The following is a 7354-nucleotide window of genomic DNA, read 5'->3' on the forward strand; positions in this document are numbered from 1 at the left end:
ATATGGCTCGAAGTGTGTGTGTCCAGTGGCACACAGGTCCTCCTCCTTCACAGCCCTGTCAGGCTCTCATCCCCCAAGACTGCCTTTTGAAACGTTTCCCTTTAGAAAGTAGCAAATCCAGCCAAGAGAAGAGACAGCACTCTGGACGGCAGGGAAACTGGTTCTTATCACCCTCGAAGGTCACAGCATGATGCTTAAGTTATCTTCGATCAAGGCCCTTAGGGTACTTAAATGACCAAAAGTGTGTGTTTCAGCACCTTTTGGCAATGCTTCTCTTGGCTTCTGTGGTGGAAGATTCCAAAAATGGCCCTAATTCTCCACCCTTCCTTTGGAATACAACTCTGCGCCATCGCAAAATAAGAGTGTGTCTCCCTACCCCTGGACTTGTGACTTGTTAGGTCCAATTAAGTGGGGCAACGGTGATAGGGAAGACTTCTTATGACAATAGGAAGTGTAAAGGATGAGCAGAAATTAGCCAGACGACTAGGGGGAAGTGGGCAATATTGTCCTAAGGAAAGAAACAGAGTGCTGTGTGGAGTCATCATAGTATCTAATATTTATTTGGGCATTTATTATTTACTGCGATATGCCAGGAACTGTTCCAAGCATTTTGCGTGTACTTACTAATATAATTTCCCACAACAACCTGATGAAGTAGGTATAATTATTATCCTCATTTTTTTTTTAATTAAGAAAACAAGGCCCCGGGTAGTTAAGAGTCTTGGCTAGTATCCCACAGATACTAATTGGCACAGCTGGCCAAGGCCATTGGGTGTCGGAGCTCATATTCTTCCACTGATTTGCTATGGAGCTCTAGAGAGGACTGGGAGAAAGTTAGTAAGACAAGAATGGGTTGCCAAAGGCAGGAACCAAGACCCTGCAATAAGCTCAACATCAGGGTCAATGTCCATCCTTGTGCTCCTCAGTCTATTTTCCATGGAGCCATCAGAGGCGTCTTTTTAAAGATTAAATCAGATTAAATTAAATCTTCTTTGTCCAAACTCTTCCAATGACTTCCCCCTGCACTTACGGAAAGATTAAAACCTGTTAGATCCCCTGGAGAAGGAAATGGCAACACACTCCAGTATTCTTGCCTAGAAAATTTCATGGACAAAGGAGCCTGGCAGGCTACAGTCAATGGGGCTGCAAAAGAATCGAGCATGACTGAGCAACTAAACAATAACAAATCATGGTCACAAGATCTGACGTGGTCTACTTCCTTCTTACCTCCATACCAACCTACCACCTTACCACACCCCATCTTTTTAGGTCCACTCTGGCCTCTTGACCTGCCTGAGATTATTCCCTCCTAGATCCCATGCCTTTGCTCTTGCCTCTGCTTAGAATGTTATTTCCCCTGGACATTGACATTGGCTCAACCTCTTGCCTCCTTCAGACTCTGCAGAAATCTCACCTCATTTGAGAAGCCTTCTTTGATCACATTATCTAAGATATCACCTCTCAAATCTCAGTACTTTTTCCTTATCTTGACTTGGAGAGATATGGCATGAAGAAAATGACATAGGACTTATCACTGCCTGAACTGATATAATAATCTATTTGTTCACTTGCTTACTGCCTTGCTCTCCTACTGGAGTGACCATTCCATAAGGCAGGATCCTATGTACTCTTGTTCATTACCTAGACCTGTGTCTGGTATATAAAAAGCACTCAATATGTTTCACAAAACTCCAGAGCCTTGATGCTGCTTAAGATTGCTTTACTTTTGAGCATTTCAAAAATGTGGAACATTATTCAAGAAGAGCATGCCTGAGAAAGACAAGTAGGAGTATGAGAAATAAAGTGGTCATTCTTAAGCTTCAGTGAACAAGTGTACACCTTTTGAATCGGGACCTCCAGGTTGGGGAACAACCAGGTGATTCTGACCGAGATTTTCTGTGGTTAGGGTTGTCAGATTTAACAGACAAAACTCCAGGGTGCCTAGGTAGGCCTGAATTTCAGATAAACAAAAATGTATTGCATGGGACATGCTCATACCACTAAAAATGATCTGAAGGATAAACTGAGTGTCCTATATCCTCTCTGAAAACACTGCAGACCACACTTAGAGAGAAACCTTGTACTAATAGGAAAAGGAGTCCATCAAGGCTGTATATTGTCACCCTGCTTATTTAACTTAAAAGCAGAGTACATCATGAGAAACTCTGGGCTGGAAGAAGCACAAGCTGGAATCAAGATTGCTGGGAGAAATATCAATAACTTCAGATATGCAGATGACACCAACCTTATGGAAGAAAGTGAAGAAGAACTAAAGAGCCTCTTGATGAAAGTGAAAGAGGAGAGTGAAAAAGCTGGCCTAAAGCTCAACATTCAGAAAACTAAGATCATGGCATCCACTCCCATCACTTCATGCCAAATAGATGGAGAAATAGTGGAAACAGTGACAGACTTTATTTTTCCAGGCTTCAGAATCACTGCAGATAGTGACTGCAGCCATGAAATTAAAAGACACTTACTCCTTGGAAGGAAAGTTATGACCAACCTAGACAGCATATTCAAAAGCAGAGACATTACTTTGCCAACAAAGGTCCGTCTAGCCAAGGCAGTGGTTTTTCCAGTAGTCATATATGGATGTGAGAGTTGGACGATAAAGGAAGTTGAGTGCCAAAGAATTGATGCTTTTGAACTGTGGTGTTGGAGAAGACTCTTGAGAATCCCTTGGACTGCAAGGAGATCCAATCAGTATATCCTAAAGGAAATAAGTCCTGAATATTCATTGGAAGGACAGCTGTTGAAGCTGAAACTCCAATACTTTGGCTACCTGATGTGAAGAGCTGACTCATTTGAAAAGACCCTGATGCTGGGAAAGATTGAAGGCGGGAGGAAAAGGGGACAACAGAGGATGAGATGGTTGGATGGCATCATAGATTCAATGGACATGAGTTTGAGTAAACTCCAGGAGTTGGTGATGGACAGAGAGGCCTGGCGTGCTACAGTCCATGGGGTCACAAAGAGTTGGACATGACTGAGCGACTGAACTGAACTAAACTGAAAGGGAGAGATGATATTTAGTCTGGAGAAGATAAGTTCGATTGAGAAAGGAACCTGGTTTTCAGTGATACTCACATAGCTGAAGGGAAATGACCTTCATAGCTGAAGGGAAACGACCTCTGTTACTCTAGAGGACAGATGAAGACCAGATGTTGAAGACATCTTTCCAGTAAATACAGGCAGGCAAGAGTGCAATGGCTTATCTCTCCCAGCACTGGTTTTCCATTCCCATATTGTTGAAAGAATTGAGTGAATGTTGAGAAAGGTGGTCTGTTCTGGGTGAGAGTGGATCAGTTCCAAAGATTCTTCCAGTGCTAGAAATTCAATCCTACAGAAGAATGAAAACAGACCTCTGTATTAGATGGGTTTCCATTCATTGCAAAGGACTAGAATCTACTCAAACAGGCTTAAGCAAAAAAAAAAAAAATGAGCTTATTACTTTGCACTGAAAAAAAAAAAAAGAAGATCTTGACTCAGGAATAACTGAATTGAAGTGTGTAGAAATGATGCCCTCAGAATTCAGATCCATCTCTGGCACTACTTTCCCTGCATCAGCTCCATTCTCAGGCAGTCTCCTCTGGTGGAGATAAGGATAGGGATAAGGATAAGTTAGGTCACCCATGCTCCAGGCTGATATCCTCACAGGTTAGCAAGCTCATCCAGGAGAAGGCATTCCTCTTTCATCAGTTTCAGTAAAATCACCAGGACATGATGTCATGGTCTCTCCTTGTATCAGTTGCCAATCCCCAAACCCACTTCCCAGTGCCCAGCAGAATTAAATGCTCTGATGAGTATTTAACTCATTTCGATTACAGACTCATTAATTCCTGGAAATTTGGAGTAGGGTCGCCCCACCCAAGTTGTAGGAAACTGCTAGCAGGGGAGGACGGTGATTTTACCAGAGGAAAAGGGAAATCAGAGCAGATAAAAACATCAGAGAGTCTTATATTCCAAATTCAATCTCTGCCAGCTATATAAAAAGTATCATACACCCTAACACACTTTTATTAAAATCATCCTCTTCCAGCTATGCTTTCATTATTTCTACAGCAATACCAGAATGCATCTCTCCCCCTCCCGCAAACCCAATCCTTTACCCACCGTCCAGTTCCATTTAGTGAAAACAATTATTGAACTGAAAATATTTCAGTTCTTTAGAAGGCTTCCCTGGTGGCTCAGAAATAAACAGTCTGTAAAGTGGGAGATCCTGGTTTGATCCCTGGGTCAGGAAAGATACCCCGGAAGGGGGCATGGCAACCCACTCCAGTATTCTTGCCTAGAGAATCCCATGGACAGAGGAACTTGTGAGCTACAGTCCATGGTGTCACAAAGAGTTGGACATGACTGAGTCACTACCACTTAGATGGACCACCTTTCCAATAAGTACAGGCAGACCGTGACAGAATGCATTTCCTCTCACAGCACTGGTTTCCTAGCTCCAGGAGTAGGCAAGCCATCGTGCTGACAGAATGGAATCAATGCGGAGGGGGCAGTCCGTCCTGGGTGAGGACTTCAATTCCAAAGATTCTTCCAACACTGTGAAATCAGTGCCTTGGAAGGAAAGGGAGCTGGTCCTCCTCTGTATTTCTTGACCATTTCTGAGTTGAAAACAATTACGGAACACCTAGTATGTTCTAGCTAACATGCCGAAAGCTAGGAATACAAAGATAGCTAAAGCATGGTTTGTGTGCTTCAGAATATCCTGACCTAGGGAGGTGGGGAAAAAATGCGGAGGAGACTGTGAAATGATGCGATGAAGATAGTGAGATAGATATGCATTCAGGGCCAAGGCAGCCCAGGAGGTGGCACTTAACCCAACAGGGACACACAGAGGGCTCCTGCCACTACCTTTTCACAAGGGGCCACAGGTTTGTGTGTAAGAATTTTTAACATCTTTTAGTTTGTCACCTTGCTCTTTCAGTGGCTACTAAGATAGTCCGAAAGAGACTAAACCAAATGATGTTATAGGTCTTTTCAAAACAGAAAGGCTTTCAATTTGCCAATATAAAAGCATACATGCTCATGGCACAAAATTTGGCAAATAAAGTATTAAAAAGGAAAAATGTATAATCACTATTAGCATTTTCATGCTATTTTTATTGTGGTTTTTCTCTGTTCTTTCTTTACAAATAGATAATTGTAATCTATATTAACATAATATATGTAAAATGTATAATGTATATATGTAGCCATGGAGATATATATATACACACATACAATACATATATAACACCTACAATAATACAGATGATGTTATGTTTATGTGTCTATAACCTAACTCTCTGCTGTTAGAAATTTTCCATGTCAATAAATATTCTTTGAAGACTTTCTTATGACTCTAATATTGCTGTATGATAATATCACTGTTCATTTTGGACAGTTTTTTTGACAAAGGCGATAAAAAGAAATTGTCAAGTGAAATGACTCATTTGGGCAGGCAAAGATGTCAGACTGCAAAACAGACTGTGACTTATAATTCCGAAATTTAAGAAAATTAAAGTGCCATAAACTTTTAAAGGAGATAAAATGTTGTTGTACTTCCTTTGCTCATTCACCTTTCAGATGATAGAAGCAATGACAAAATATAAGTAACAAACAACCCTCATGTGATTTTATAATACTCTCCCTTACACTCAGACCAATATCAAAGCATTCTCTATTTACACTGTTGGGTTGGGATGAGTATTATACTTTGAATACTCCATTTAAAAATTTAATGGGTCAATCCTATTGAAGATCGAGCTATACACAGAAGATGTGGTTCTTAATTTTGCAGACCTATATCTGTGTTAATGTTACTAATGATTTTCAGACTGTCTTATCTCGTTTTGTAAATTCAAGAATGAGGAAGTAGTTCCACTGGAGGTAAAGGAATCGCTCCCAGGAGTGCAGAGGGAGTCCTAATAGGATTAGACCCATTAGCGTCAATAAGTCCCTTGGTGTCAAAGTCTGTATAATCTGTAACCATTATCTTTAAACTGAAGTGGTTGGCTGCTCAAGCCCACAGAATAGAGGCACAATATGGTCTGAATTTATTTCAACAGTTGGCCAAGACAAGCACAACTTTGTGCTTGTCTATCATTTCTATTCCTAAATCCTCATCTTTTGCTTTCTAGTTGTGTGCTTTTTCATCATTTTTCTCTGTTCTAACCCTCCTTGGGCTTTATTTCTTGCCACTTGTATCATCATGAATTATAGTTATCTGTGTTCCTTACTGGACTCCTTTGTTTGCAAAGATGACCTGCCTTCCTCATCTATTTTGTTTCCGTGTGTTTATATTTAAGGGTCGGAGGAACTCAATGTCCAGGTCTCATTGGTCCTCTCTCCCATCACCAAGCTTCCTCCTCTTCCCAGGGCAAGACTGGCCAGATTGCCAGCTACAGGAATCACTGTTCCCCAAAGCAGGAAAATGGAATGTTTTCCTTTTGTCATGCTCCTGTTCTCTTATATGCCTGCTGCTCTTCTTCAGGATGGACTCACCTGGTCCTTTCAATGCTCATGCTGTAAGCACACCAGGCAAAACTGCCACTTTCTCCCATCCAGCTTTACCATTAGCTGGTAAAATTTAGGCTTTGATTCTATTCTGTCTTCTTATGTCTACTGTCACTTGGATGGGGAGGGATTAATGACTACTATTCTACAAACTTTTAGCACTCCCATTTCTCCAGAGTGCACAGAGGCAGACATGACTGGGTATGCTTTCATGAAAGTCAACAAGACATCTACCACCTCTTGGAAAGGCCTTTGCTCCATGCATCATTCACTCTCAAAGAAGACTTACAACTTTCACCTAACAATTCATGTTACCATCTACTCTGTGCAAGGCATTGTAGCCTACCAAGCTCCTCCCTCCATGGGACTCTCCAGGCAAAAGTACTGGAGTGGGTTGCCATTTCCTTCTCCAGGGGATCTTCCCAACCCAGGGATTGAACCCGGGTCTCCTGCATTCCAGGCAGACGCTTTAACCTCTGAGCCACCAGGGAAGCCCCAAAGAGTGGTCTTATAGCAATAACTAAATGAAACCCCATCTCTACCTTCTAGAGACTCCAGTCCAGAAGGAGCAAAATAAGTAAACATACTGTTGCCACATAGTGTAACAAAAGCTGTCATGGAAACCTGCACCAATGGGATAGGAGCATCTCACAGTAGTTCTGGCATGTAGGGTTAGTAAACATTAATATTCCCATTTTACAGATGAGATAACTGAAGCTCAGAAACATCAGGTTCCTGAAGGTTGTGCTGTGCTGTGCTAAGTCTCTTCATTCGTGTCTGACTCTTTGTGACTCTATGGACTGTAACCCACCAGGCTCCTCTGTCCATGGAATCCTCCAGGCATAAATAC

General features: G+C 41.7%; 1 non-coding gene across 1 annotated transcript; it reads right to left on the reverse strand.

Annotated features, from left to right (window-relative positions):
* Positions 1-6923: 6923 nt before the first annotated feature.
* TRNAS-GGA (transfer RNA serine (anticodon GGA)) lies at positions 6924-6995 on the reverse strand. The gene has a single exon. It is a non-coding gene; the product is annotated as a tRNA-Ser (tRNA).
* Positions 6996-7354: the final 359 nt, after the last annotated feature.

The sequence above is a fragment of the Capricornis sumatraensis genome, chromosome 4 (genome assembly GCF_032405125.1).
Source record: "Capricornis sumatraensis isolate serow.1 chromosome 4, serow.2, whole genome shotgun sequence".
NCBI classification, from domain to species: Eukaryota; Metazoa; Chordata; class Mammalia; order Artiodactyla; family Bovidae; genus Capricornis; species Capricornis sumatraensis.